Here is a 14492-nt window from a genome sequence, read left to right as displayed (position 1 = left end):
AGCTGAGAGGCTGCCAGGGCCAAGCACACAGACCCTGCACACTGGGTTGACAACGTAGGTGAAAGGTGCCCCCGAGCTTTACATGTCCTTATAGCCAAGCTGCTGGCTGGAGTGGCTGGTGACCCCCTGGCTGGTGTCAGCCCTGACTCAGAAGAGGAGGACATTTTGGTTTTCCAGGGGATCCCTGACCCTGTTCTGGCCCGTGGGGGGCTGTGCCCACCGCCTGTATTCCCCAGGCTTTTTCTTGTCCTTGCCACCCTCACAGCACCGCTGGGTGCTGTGCCGGGGTGCTGTGCCGGGCTGGATGGAGGGTGCTGTGCCGACCCCACTCTGCTCTCTGCCCTGATTTCCTTGTGGAAATCCCAGAGTCTTCTCCCGATCCAGCTCTGGTTTTGGGGGCAGCCATCTCCCTCTCCCTCTCTCTCTCTTTCCTCTTCCCTCCTTCTGCTCTCCTTCCTCCTCCTCTCCCTCCCTCCTCTCCGCACTGTGCTCTCCGGGGGCTCTGGGTACCGCTGCAGCATCACTAGACACCTCCATCCAGGAGGCTGGGAGCGCGGGGCGGAAGGGGAGGGCTGCGGGGGACAAGCTGAATGAATGGGCATCGCCTCGGTGCTGCTGGAGCCTCCGCATAGGGGCGAGGCGGCCGGACCGCGCCGCGGGCAGGGGGGCAGCGGCGGCCGGCCAGCGGCGGGGGCCGGTGCGGGCCGGGCCGAGCCGAGCCGGGCCCCCCGCCGGGCCCGACGCCACCGGGGCACTGCGAGGAGCGGGCGCTGCCCCGCCGCGGGACCGCTCCGGCCCGGGCGCCGCCTCCTGCGGCGGCGGATCGAGGTGAGCGGGGCCGGGGACGCGGGGGCTGCGGGGCCGGGGGCCGCGGCGGCCGCCTCGACGCAGCGGGGGCGACCGAGAGCGGGGCAGGAGGCGCAGTCCGAGGGGAGCCGGGACGGGCTGGAGGGTACGGTGTTTAGGGACGGATGGTGCTAGGGAACGGTTCGGTGATGCTGGGGCCGGATGCTGGGGCCGGGCTGGATGATGCGGAGCTGGACTGGCTGGTGCAGGGCTGGGCTGGATGGTGCTGGGGACAGGCAACAAGGAGTTAAGTGTCTGTGGAGCCATGGGGCTCAGTGCGTGGATGTGTGTTTGCGTGTGTGTGTGTGTGTGTGTGTGTGTGTGTGTGTGTGTGTGAGAGAGAGAGAGAGATCCAGCACCCACCCGGGGGGGCGTGGCCCATCACACCCCACGGGTGTTTGTGCGCAGGAGGCCGAGGTGTGCAGGTGCTGGCCGCAGCGAGTCGGGGCCCCACGGTTGCGGAGGCTGGGTGCGAGAGCCACGGCAGAGCCGGTCCCCGCCACGGTCTCCCTGGGAGCCACATTGCGCTCCTCTGAGTGTGTGTGCGTGCCAGAACCCCAGGCTGAGTGTTTGCGCGTGTGTGGGGGATCCACTGCGGAGCTGGCATGTGCGTTTGCGCCTGGTTGTGAGATCCACAACACGCCTGTCAGTCCGAGGGATGCAGAGCTTAGCATGTCCCCATTTCCGTGTTTGTGCCAACTGCATGGAGCTCGTGTGCGGGAGCAACCCCAGCCTGAGTGTGCATGTTGTGTGCGCACGCCTGTGTATCGACAGGTGATGTGTGCCTGCGTGTCTGCGCGCCGCAGGATGTGTGTGTTTGGGGCTGTGGGTGTGCGCCAGGGAACACACAAGTGTGATGGAGGGAGCAGGCACGTGTGGGGAAAGCGGGGAGGTGTGTGCAGTCTGTGAGCCCCCACAGGCCAGAGCTGCTTGCTTCCCCCACGGGCCTGCGACAGGGTCTGATGGGAGCATCTGAGCCCAGGCTGGCTCTTGACACCTCCCAGGGAGAGGGGCTGCCAGCTCTCCCCAGCCCACTTCTGCATGTCTGTCCCCATTTCACCAAGCAGCTGCTGGCTCTGAGCGTGGCCTTGGCCTGTGTCTTGCTGTGTGCATCCCAAGGAGGTGAAAGGCCCTGAATGTGCCCCCCTCTGCTCCCTGGGATGGGGACAGGCATCGTCATGCTGTGCTGTGCTGTGTGTAAGGGCAGGCAGCGCCCACTGGCAGAGCTGCCCTGCAGAGGCAGGGTGGCCAGCCTGAACCTCACACCCTGCTGCCCGCTAGGTTTTGTCTGTGTAAAGGTGCTCCTGCTCTGTGCCAGATCACACGGAGCCAGAGGGGCTGAGGGGAAATGGAGCTATCTGACAGCAAGCGGCAGTGCCTGGCAGGGCAGTGCCCTCGGTTCCGCTGCGATGCGGGCGGCGGGCAGGCTCCCTGCGTGCCCCTCTGGCTGTAGCAATAGATCCGGTCAGTACACTCACGTTAGACTTTTGGAGGGGCAGACAAATGCCGCCCCGCATGCTAATTCCCCTCCAGGAGAGAGATGCCACGTAACAAACCCTCCTATGGGCCTTCACCATGACACATTTAGGAAGCCCCAGTCCAGGACACAGCCCAGGCAGGATCAGGATTTAGAGCCTTGTTGCCATCATTTCGACTGGAGTTTGGCACCAACATGCCTTGGAGGATCTGAACCTTGGTGACGTTCCCAACACCATGTCACCATTCTGGTGTAGGTCTGGCACCTACCACACCATTAGCAGATGTGTCCGTGGAGATGTGCAGGGGCTGGCAGCCCACAGGACCTGGGCATCTTGGTGCGCTTCCTGCAAAATGGACTCTCAAAGCCTCCAAATCTGCCTCTGACTGCTTCTCCTCTGAGGAAGCGCAAAGCAGAGCTAGCCCAGAGGCTTCCTGTAGGAAGCTGACACCTGGTTGGAGCCACCACCCCTGCTCCTGAGACATGGGGCTGCTTCTTACACCGGCAGGAAAATGGGGCTTTTCCAAATCCGGGCTCAGCATCTGTTGTGTGCAAGCCCAGTTCTGATCTCCACGGCAGCTCAGCTCCGTCTCTCCTCACAGTGTACATGACGTACTGGTACAGTTTGAAACACAGCTGCAAGTGATGAAGGAATAGAGCAGCTGAAGGGAAACGTGCCACTCTGCAGTAGGAGACTTTTCCACCTTCTTACACCCTCACACCAGCCCAATAGGGCCAGGCTGAGTTTCACCCTCGGACCCTAAACATCTGGCAAGCCAGAAAAAAATGTAAATCAAATAAACATCAGTAGTAATTGGAAGACCTGTTTTGAAATTGGTTTGATACCTGCATGCCTCCCAGGCAAGCTTTTCTCGTCTTAACCATTGTGCATCTTTGCATGAAAAATGAGGCTTTATTTTCAGTCTGGGTAAGAGCAGCACAGCATGGATAGAAATGAACACACTGTGTCCCCTCTAATCTGTCCACAATCAGGCTTCTCCCAAGCACTGAGCCACTGCTGCCGTCGTCAGAGATGAATAGTCCTGAATCCAGATGGCAGCCTGCTTTCTTCAGTGCCCACATCATCTCTTCACCATCCACAGAGGAGGGCAGCAGCCTGTGAGAAAGTGTTCCTGGGAGGACCCCACGCCACGGCAGCGCCTCTGTCCCTGGTTTTGCTGCCCGTGGCTCCGGCTGAAGTCATCAGGTTTGCTTTGCAGCATCAGCCATAGGCGAGGCAGCACCTGGTTGCCAGAAGCTGCGCTGACTTTCGATTTTCTTTTGGCAGGGTTCAAGGTGCTGATTTTGAGCTTGGAGCTCGGCATGGTTTTTCTTCTTGCCCTCTTCCAGCCTGGATCTGCCGCAGCCAGGGCCGAAGCCGCGGCTGGCCGAGCACTCTGACTGTGCCGGGGGCCGCAGGCAGCAGGCGTCTCTAAGACCATGGCGGGGTGTGCTGGTCACCCTGCGCCAGGTTGAGACATCACTCACTCTTCCCAGGAGGAGGCTGTGTTTGAGAAAGGACTCTACTCCATACTTACTGAAAGCACAAGGGTTGCAAGCAGACCACAGGCTGTACCTGGGATGATCGGCAGGAGTTGTTTTGAGCAGGGAGTTTACTCGATCATGCTTCATTTGGGGGAGGTTATTTTTAGATCTGTGCAAAATAAATGGCAGTGAAGATTCAGCTCCTATGCTTGGGCATGTGAGGGAAGTCCTCAGCATGAGCCGTTGTTTGCGGTGCTGCGTCTTGCTGAAAGCTAGCTTTGTTGAAACCACACGCCCTGAGATTTGCACCGACCTCTTGAAGCCTGGACTTGTTGTGTCTCGCTGTCCATGGCACAAAAATGATGACGCTTTGCAGAAGATATCTGTATGTCTCACTTTGTATCTGCTTACATGTCTTGTTTTGGAGTTCAGCTGGGTTCCTAAGCCCCTTCTTGCTTGCAAAGACATGGCATAGGGAAATTTCCCATGAGGCTGAACCCTGACATGCCAGCTCTGGTTTTGCCCAGGCAGGCTCTCATGGATGTCAGCCTTTCCCAGGTCTAACAGCTGGCTGGGGGGTTCTGACCATGGGCCGTGGGGGAAATTACCTTTCCTGGGAGCTTTCCCTGAGCAAGGCCTGGCTCACTGCAGCTCTTTGCAAAGCTTTCCAGCTGCTTGAAGGAAGTGCCATACAACTTCCAGAGCTGTCATGGTGATCTCAGCGGTTTTATGCCCACGGGGGATGACGGAGTGCTGACAAGCAGCCACAAACCCACATTCCTGCCTATGGGATTGTTTAGATGTCCCCTGGGTCTGGCTCCTGCATTCCCCAGGGTGTGTGGACCCTTCTGCACATCCCTTGGGTGACTCTCACATTGAGGGACCCTGTTCCCTCAGCCCCCAGCAACTGCCTTTGGGTTTGGCGTCCCCTTTTATCTCATGTGCTGCCCAAAAACCAGTTGGTGAGGAGTTGGAGGAGCTCTCTCTGCGGGAGGGACCCAGGAGCTTTGAAGAAATGTGTTGACACTTGCAGGTGGGCAGAGGTCTGGCCTGTGAGCAGGGAAGGTAGGTGGAAGCTCAGCGTGTGCATAAAACATGTATGAGGCAGGAGTATTATAACTGCTCAGCGCTGGCTTTGCTCTGTGCTCAGGAGAAGCAGTATGAGACCCATGATGAATGTCATGAAAGTCCCCTTACATCAAGTATTTAATATCCAAATCCCTCAGCCATTTGTCTCAATGTATCTTGGCAGGACAGGGGCCACCCACACTATTTCCCTTGTAAGATGACAAATGCGTGACAACACCGCAGTCCCAGGCATCCCCTGGCTGCACAGCATTGTGGTGGTGGCTGGCTGGCATGGTTTGGGTGCCAGGACCCTCTCCTCACCTCTTCCCTCTGTTTGCCATCCCTCTCGGATCTGCAAGGCATTTTTTTAATCCACATTGCCTCAGGGCCTTGGTGGAGGAGCTGGAACTGGAGGTGGGTCATTGATTTATTGCATTAGGTGCGCAGGATGGCCCTGCTGATGGCCAGGGCTTTGCAGGGAACAGCTTCTCTCCATGCCATGCGGACTGGGAAGAACATGCAGCAAATGTCCCCAGGATGTTTCAAGGCACCAGTTCGTGCTCTCAGAAGCCTCAGTTGCTACTTTCTCGTGTGTGAGACACCTTTGGGGAGCCCTGCGAGGATGACAGAGGCAGGCTGACTGTGTGTCAGGCCGGTTTGAGGCAGACCAAAGTCCTCGGCTGCAGCCACAGGGAGCCTCCTGGTCTGCTTTGGAAACATTGTCTGGGTGCTAAGGCTTCCCACCATCTTCTTACCTCCATCCTCCCGCTGGCTCAGTTCCATCCTCTTTGGTGTCCCTGTCCTTCTGTCCTTCACCCAGGGCAGCACCAGGCAGCTGCTGGCTCCAGCGATGGCCGTGCCTTCCCTGGGGAGGCTGCCAGGGCCGGCACCGAGGGGGAAAGGGCCACGTCCTGCTGTTCCATCAGCAGAGCAGCACCCCGCAAGATATTTATAGGCTCGGTAATGTTATTCCCCTGCCAAACTATTACTGAAATAGGCTCAATGTGTGTCATAGAAGAGAGGATTTTAATGGCACAGTTTCTTCGCTGCAGGAATGAAGTTGACACTCCCTTGCTGTTTCCCTCGTCCGATTAATCCTCCTGTAATGAAGAGGCACAAAGGGATGACTTCTCTGGCAGCCTGGCTGGGAGTTCGTGAACTTGGGCAAGTCCTTGAGCTGGCCACCTCAACCAGGTGTTCATCACCTGTGCCTGCTGGACCTGCTGCCTTGCACCTTAACCTGGACCTAAACCTCAGCGGTGGTGACTCTCAGGGGCTCCTGGGGGACACGGAGCCTGGGGGGAGCAGCCACACCCTGATCTGGGGGAGACCTACCAAGGCGGGTGGGACTCGGGGCTGGTGTTGAGACCAAGCAGATACATTTTAAAGGACAAGGTCCCTTTTCCAGTGATTTTTTTTTTTTGTGTTCTGAACAGTAAGGCAATTTCCGAAATGATCAGAAAGGGTCATTTTGGTATTTTCTGAATAACCCACCCTTCTTTTGTCTCACTGGATACTGCTGCTCATTTGGGAAGAGGTCAAAGTCCATTTAATCCTTTCAGAAGTGTCTTAGGGAAGTGTTTCAGCTGGCTGAAGCACAAATGATCTCTCAGCTTTTCAGTTCATAAACACTGGTGTGATTCCCTGCCTAGTCCCTGCTTGCCGTGGGCAAAAGTCTCTGGGTTGGGAAAACCATTTCCATGCCAGCTGTAGGTTTGGGTTGTGGTCTCTGGGCAGCATGCTGGGTGTCCTGGGAGCTGGAGGTGCACAGGTGGAGACACCCACTCCTCTCCCCCAGCTCATCACGGGAGGGTGAAGCTCACTGAAGGTGTAGGTGTCCCCTGTGATGGGATGCGGGGCAGCAGCACTGGGCAGGAACAGGGGCACCTGATGAGCTCCTCAGTCATCTCCTGGGGCTGGCCAGGCAGGGGGGTCCCAGCCTCAGGGGGTCAGATGGGCTTGTCTGTGGGATTTGAGCCCTGAAGGGTATGAACAGAAGAGAGTAGCCCTCCCGCTGCACAGCGCAGGAGCAGGGGAGGCCAAGATCATGGGCTCTGAGCCATGGGGGCCAAGGCCCCCATGTCAAATGGGGACGGGAGGCTACTACACACCAGGTTGTTTGGAAATAGTTGCTGCTGGGGACCCAAGGAATGATCTGAGGTTTCGGAGCTGGAGGAGCAGCTGGTGTGGAGCTGCTGACTGTGCAGCCCTTGTCACCCTGATGTCTCCACTCCTCTTGTTTGGAGCTGTGAGCTAGGGAAGGAAACCCTCCCCTCCTATTGCTCCCTGACAGCCTCTGAAGCTGCCCACGTGTGATGCAGACAGACCCGCTCCTGGGGCCTCCACGCCCTCTGCCCTGGGGCGAGCTGGCCAGGGGCAGGTGACCAGCAGCCAGGACCCAGGAGGAGCCCAGTGCCTGCCCCCCCAGTCCCCTGCAGTGCTCTCACAAGCGCAGCAGCCAGGCCCTTGCAGAGACAGCTTGGAAACCGGGAAACTCACCTGCTAAAGAAAAATGTCCTTCCCACACAACCCAACCTGTCCTCCTCCCGCTGCCAGTGCTGCTGCTGGTGAGCTGCACCCTCAGCGCTGCACCAGGAGTCAGCAAAATGATGGTACCCAGCAGGATGGAGAGACCCGAGGTCCAGGGCAGGTGGTGCAGGTGGAGTGGATAGCCTTGGGGGGCTTCTCCTGTCATGCCATCGGTATGTCCCAGGATCCAGCCCTCCTGCCTATGGCTCTGCAGGCCTCCCTTTGCCTCCTGCCAGGTCAGCAAGATACCTGGTGGTGGAGGTTATTGTGGATGGGGTGATGATGGCAGTTGTGTGGTTCTGGAGGCAGCATCCCAGCCCTGCTCCCTTCTGCCCATATCTCTTTGGCTTCCACCATTGCTGGAAGACCCACTGGACCCCTCATCCTTTGCACCCCTAATTGTTTTCCGGACAGTCGTTACCCTCCCTCTGGTGGCTGCGTATCCTGAGATCAATGCTGAGTGCGCTCCTCCTCCTCCTTGCTGTGCTCTCCCTTAGGACAGATCATTCATCTTGCTCCTCCTCCTCCTTTTCTACTCATTAATGAGTCTCTTTGCACTAAGAAGTCGTGATAGCTGCCAGGGGGCCTGGGAAGACTGCGGCGAGCAATGGGGAGGACACCAGTTCAGCTCCCAGGGTTTGGGATGTTGGGTGCTGGCTTTGGGATGCTGCTGTGGTGGCCTCGGTGCTGGCTGAGCACCTGGCATGGCACGGGGCGTGTGGGGCTGAAGGGACGTGACAGGCAGTGAGTGTTTTGCACTTGCTACCTTGCAGTGGCAGGAGACAGAGAAGTCAGTCTTGGGCAGACCCCAGCTGCTCTGCTACAGTTTTGCCCCATTTCTGCTGTGTGTGCTGCTCCTCAAACTGCTTCAGGGCTTATCCCTTGGGATTCTCATGGGCAGGGGGTGGCAGCCCCTGAGGCAGCCTGCCATCTCCCTCCCCTCAACAAGGCTCCACACCGCCTCTGAAGCTCCTGCAAAGGCCCATGCGTCTCACAGGAGGTTTGCACTGGCCCTGGTGGGCTGCAGGTCTTGTGGGCAGGACGTGTGCGTCCTGGGCAGCCTCACCCAGCAGCTGCTCCCCCAACTCAGTGCTGCTGGTTGGCAGCAGAGGGGTCTGTCCGGCAGATACGTGTGGCTCAGAGCCTTACTAATGAAAGCTGCATTTTCCAAACACATTTTTGTCTCAACGCTCTCCAAAACCTGAGAAACTGAGATGGTTTCTTCTCAGCAGGCAGGGAGGCTCCTGTTGTCGCTCCCTCACATATGCATGCACACACACACACAGGCTCTTTCTCTTCCTTCCCACTTTCCTCCTCCAAAGTACTTTGAACATTTTATAAAAATGTTATTTTCTCCCAAACTGTTGCCCTTCTGCCTTGCTCTCCCCAAGCAGCCTGCTGGCTTTCCCTGGGCTCTGCTCCTGAAATGCATGGCTGCAGCTGCTCTGCAAGTGCCACACCAGTGATGTCCCAGCAGCGGACACAGCCAAGCCTGCAGAAGGAGGAAGGTGCTTGGCTGGCTGTGCTGAAGGAGCTGGGCTGTCCAGGGGGGCTCACAGCAAACCTGTCTTTGCATCTAGTGGGGCTGATCCCTCGAAGTTGTTCTAGATGCAGTAAAGCAGAAGCCTCCTGCGAGGCGGTGCAGTGAGCGCACAGCTGCCCGGCTGTACTCTCCAGGATGCCATGGAAGTCCAATTCACCAGGAGCATGCCGGGTGATCTCCCCAGCCCCGTGGCAGCCTCTGGCAGCCGCCCTGCCCTGGAGCACTGGGTTCTGCTGTTGGGGTGTCCTGCAGGCATGGACAGACCCTGGGGACAGGGTGGGCTGGAGTTGAAAAGCCTTTGTTGTCTTGCAGGAAGGGGACTGAGTCACTGCTCTCCCGTGCTGTCATAAGCAGATGGATGATTTAATCACCTAGCAACCAAAATAACGTCAGGTGAGGAGCACTTCCCGATCTGCTCTTGGCCCACAGCCCCTCCACCAGGCTGATGGCAAGGGCTAGGTGACCCCCAGCCCCTCCCCAGGCCTTGGGCTTCCCTGGGCTGGCAGGGGGCCCCCTCCTTCCAGCCCCACCAGAGTGGGGTGCAGGATGCTGTGCATCACACCTGCACCCCAACAGAAATGGCTCCCAGAGCCGAGGCTGAGGTGGGGTGTGAGGGGCGAGATTCCAGGAAGGTGAAAGAGCCATCTCCAAACACACGCAGAGGGCCCACGACTCCAGCACCGTTTGGGCAGGTTGCTGACTGTCTGGAGCATCCAAAGGTCCTGTATGAGGAGGGAGAGACTTGTGCCTGGGACCTCCAGAGCACAGTGAAACCAGAGGACTTTGGATGAGATCTGCCATTCCCTTGGCATCCTCTCCTCTGTGTGCACCTCTACGGTGCCAGCTTCGAGCACCCTTGGCTCCTGCCCATTTCCCTTGTCTGGTACCCTCAAAGCGGGAGAATAACCCCAGCACTGGTGTGTTCATTTCAGTTCTTATCCCATCATGGGCAGGGAGCTGCTTGCCTGCCCTGCCATGCTCATGGCGTAGCTCTAATGCTGTCAATCCTGCACTGCCTGAGATGGCAATTACCTCCTGATGGCTTCAGCCACCCTGAAAGTCTCTTGGCACAAGGCTAATACAACCCTGCAGGATGGGCTCACCACAACCCACCTTGCAGATGATGAGGCCTCCTGGAGCAGGGTCTAAGCTGAGAAGGAAAGCAAGTGCTGGGCAGAGGGCTGCCCTAGCCCAGTGGGGCATTGGCCTGTGAGGACACTGTTGGTCTTGGGGTGCTCATGCCATGCCTTTGGAGCTAGCTGAGGTCCTTTGCTGCAGACCCCTTCATGGCTCCTGGCATGGGTGCATGTGCGAGGTGATGCGGTGAGGACACATCTGGCCAGGCCACAGGCTCCAGCACCCTTGTGGGATTGCACTATTGGGCTGCCCAGGGAGAGATGCTTCCCTCAGAGTGCTGGTCTGATGTTCAGACCTTGGTGGCAGTGAGAGATCACTTGCAGCCCTCTGGCAGCCCAATATTAGCCAGGCTGGAGAGTGGTTTGGAGAGGCCACTGGTCCATCAGACACTGACCCAGACCGATGCAACTGTCTTTTCCCCTCTAGAAGCAAACAGCCAGCCAGGGAGGAGTGCCAGGCAAGCCTCGCTGGCTGTGGAGGTGTGGGCAGAGGGGAGCTGCTGCTCCCCTTCTCCAGCCCGTGAGGCTGAAGGACATGGGGCCGTTGTGGTACCAGGGTGAGGGGTGGGCTGGTGCCAGAGCTGCAGCTGCCAGGGACCAGAGGACGGCTGTGTAAATAGGGCAGCCCATCTCCCAGCTCCTCTTTGTGGGACACAGCTGATATAATTAGACGATACGCCCTGTTCTGTGCAGCGCGCTGAGGAAGCCTCTGTGCCACTGCGGCCCTGGGGAGCCCGGCAGCCCTACTTTGGTGGCACCACTTGTCCCAGCAGAGGTGAGGAGCCACTTCCAAGCAATGAGCCCTGACTGTTTTGCTTCCTCCTTCTCTGTACTGCTCCAGGAAGCACTGCCTGGTCTGCTAGGTGACTATGTCTTCTCTGCTGTGGGGTTTGGTGGCTTTGGTGTATACTGCTGACCTTCAAGAGAGGGGTCAGTGAGGTGATGCTGTTAGGAGCTGAGCACAGGTCAGCACCTGTGACTCTGCACACCTATGGGAAGAAGTGACCCAGTCCAGTGACTACCACAGCAAGACAAGCTGCAGGACATGAGGCTGGCCTCCATGAGCCACAGCCCCACAGGCAAACCAGGGGAGTGGAGGGGGCCCTCCAAGTCAGGCTCTTAACCTCATTAGTGGACATCCCAAACTGCATCTGCACTCCCCCTGGAGAGCCTTGTCCCTCAAAACATCCAAGAAACCATCCTGGGGTAGCTCTAGAAGTGCAGAGACTCCTGGTAGCACACATCTCCTTAGTCTTCCTGCTAACATGCAGTTTGCCTGATACCACTGGTAGTGTGCCATTTTAGGGGAGAAGAAGAGCCAGGGCCTGCTTCCCTTCTGCTCAGTGCCACAGCTCTTCTCTAACACCCTGTGGTGTTCTTCTGTAGACAAATTAACGACCACAATCTAGGCAGTAAGTGGCCAGCTATTGATTTCTACCCCAGAGTGTTCTGCACATCCCTGTGTTGATCAGTTGACCCTACCGGACCAGTTCTGCCAAAGAATATGAACCATAGATATTTGGGAACTCCTGCTTCGTGATTCTGATGTCAAAGCCATGAAATCCGTCCATTTTTGCCCCTGTCAGCAGCCAGGAGTGTATTTGGCATCCCCATTCCTCCAGCCACTTCCAGTTATTTCACAGGGATGGGTTCAGATCAAGCACCCATCAGGGTCCCTCTGCCAAGCTCCCATCCAGGTCTGGGGTGGATCTGTGGGTTCTCCCTGCAGAGCTTGCTCTGGGAGCATCCCTCAGGGTAATTGCCACAGTCTGCTGCAGAAACAACTGAGATCTCTATGAACCAAGGCAAATGTCAGAGAAAGAGAAAAGGAATTTAAATTCTACAAATTCCCATTTACACAGATCTACTGATTTATACTGGAGATGTAAAGCTGCTTTAACCTCCCTTTCTCAGAGGGGTGTAAAGGGATGTTTATGTACATCAGACTCAGTACTCGGGTCTTCAGGCTGTTTTCCCCAGGAGTCAGGTCTGGTCTCCCGTCTGAGGACAGACTGGTGAACATACTGTCTCAGAAGCGGCTGCTCAGCCTTGTTGCAGCACCAGTGCCCACTCCTCTGTCTGGTCAGCCATGGCTCCTGGCTCGCTCCAGTCTGAGCACTTGGAGCTGCTGCTCTTCACCTCTCCAGATGTGCTGCACACACGGGTGCCTGTGCCTGCCCTGGGCATGGCTTTGTCGCCCTTCCACTGGAGGGCGCTTGCCTCAATTTGATGGCTTGACTGGGACAAAAGCCGTTGCCATTGCCACCAGCTGTAGCAGACAGTATGGACCAGGTGCCCATGGCAGCCGTGTGTGTCACCTCCAAGCCAGGTATGATGTAGTCAGCAGGAAAAAAGAGGAGAAAGGACAGAAGCTTTGATATTTCCTACCCTGGGCAGCAAAGTGACTTCATGAGGGGATGCATGGGACCGTGGGGCACACCAGGACCTTTTCCATGAGAAGTCACAGCACATTGTGGTCTAGAATGTCACAGAATGTCCTGAGCTGGAAGGCACCCCAAAGGCTCATGGAGTCCAACTGCTGTCCCTGCACAGGACACCCCACAGGTCACCCCGTGTGTCTGAGGACGTTGTCCAGTCTCCTCTTGAACACTGTCAGGTTGGGCCGTGACCCCTCCCTGGGAGCCTGTTCAGTGTCCAGCTCCTCTGGGGGAAGAACCTTTTCCTCATGTCCCACTGACCCTCCCTGGCACATCTTCTGCCATTCCCTGGGCTCTGTCACTGGTCACTAAAGAGAAGAGATCGGCTCCTACCCTTCCTCCTCCCCTTGTGATGAAGCTGTAGCCACCGTGAGGTCTCTCTCAGTCTCCTCCAGGCTGAACAAACCAAGTGACTCCAGCCGCTCCTCACACGGCTTCCTTTCCAAACCCTTCACCAGCTTCGCAGCCTCTTCTGGAAGCTCCAGCAGCTTTATCTCCTTTTCTCCTGTGTCCCCAGCCCTGCACACAGTGAATGCTGCAGGTGAGGCCGCCCCAGGCACAGCAGAGCGGGACAATCCCCCCCTGCCCGGCTGGCCGTGCTGTGTTGGGTGCACCAGGACATGGGTCCCTCTTGGCTCCAGGGACACTGTTGTCTTCAGTGCAAGGAGCGTCCCTGACTGCAGGGCCCCAAGCAGAGCATTACAAGCATGTGCATAGGTGGGCTGGCCTGGGGGTGCAGACAGGACTGTGTTGCCATAGGGACATGTCTGTGGCTTGTAGCAGCCCATGGTGAGGCCCCAGTGTAGAAAGGGCACTAGCAACCCCCAAGTTTTCCCTACCCCTACCAGGCTGTGTATGATAGAGCTGCTGGCAATGTGGGGAGCAGGACGGGGGTGGGAATGGGGCTGGAGGCTGCTGGTGGATCCTGCGGTATGTGTAATCTCCTGCAGATGTGGTGGGAAGGCTTTCTGGTCAGCTTCACATTTTTGTGTTGGGTGTCACCGTTTGTCCTCTCCTCCAGGCAAGGAGGACCAGCCTAGCAAGGCAGTGCTTCCCTGGAACACCTCATATGCTCTGGCACCTGGACCTCAGCCGGTGTTGCTCAGAAAGGGGATTTTAACAGGATTCACAAGGAGGAAGGAGGAGAAAGCCCAAACCTGTGGGTTTGAGGAGGTCATCCTAGGTCTGAGGCAGGCTCTGTTCACTCTCCTGTTTTTCCCAGTGATGAGGGGAAGGAGCCAGTGAATCAAACACAGGCTGCCTGCACCCAGCTCCAAGAGGAAGTATCAGAAAAATGAACCCCTGGTGGCAAAGCAGACAAGGGCCTGATGGAGGCTGGAGACTGGCTCCAGTATGACTCCTCCTGCAAAAGTCTGGCCCACAGGCTGGCCTCTCCACCTGAGATAAGAGCAGGAGGAGGGCAGGGAGAACCCATCAGGCCTGGGTGCTTAACTGGACCGGGGCTTATGTTCATTTCTATGAGCTCTTCGTTCTGCATGCACCATCTTCTCCACAGTAGAGGAAAGTCGGTGTACATTTTTCCATTGAAATTCACTGTTTTTCTAACTTTTGTCATAATGGGAACATGAAATCTTGCCTCTCCCAGAAGTCCGTGCAGCTTCAGCAAGACGTCACTCCACATGTAACTGGCGTGGTGCAGGGAGCTGCGATTTGGACAGTGGGTGCTTTTCTCCCAGTGGTTGTGCTGGCATTGCTGTTATAGTTGTCTGAAAAAAAATGCTCAAATGTCGTAAAAATGTGGATGAAAGTTCTGTTCTCTCTCAGATCATATATTTATGGGCATAAAGAGCCTGTATAGGTAGATTAATTAATTAAAATTGAAAGCATTCATTAATACCACTGCAACTCAATCTAATAATACCTTAAGTTGGCTGGGTTCATCTCTGTGATGAAGCTGCTCCTCTGTGGGTGCCTGTACCTGTCATTGAGGTTTCCCATCTTCTCCTTCT

The 14492-nt window shown here is 56.9% G+C and overlaps 1 protein-coding gene across 1 annotated transcript in view; it reads left to right on the top strand.

The window, feature by feature from the left end:
* Nucleotides 1–683: 683 nt before the first annotated feature.
* DLGAP4 (DLG associated protein 4) overlaps nt 684–14492 on the top strand; it is a 174969-nt gene continuing 161160 nt past the window's right edge. Inside the window, exon 1 of the mRNA XM_065850140.2 lies at nt 684–828. The gene's annotated coding sequence lies outside the window, so the exon portion shown is untranslated. The remainder of the gene's footprint in view (nt 829–14492) is intronic.

This window comes from Patagioenas fasciata, chromosome 16 (assembly GCF_037038585.1).
Source record: "Patagioenas fasciata isolate bPatFas1 chromosome 16, bPatFas1.hap1, whole genome shotgun sequence".
Taxonomy (NCBI): domain Eukaryota; kingdom Metazoa; phylum Chordata; class Aves; order Columbiformes; family Columbidae; genus Patagioenas; species Patagioenas fasciata.
This window is presented reverse-complemented; position numbering and strand designations above follow the sequence as displayed.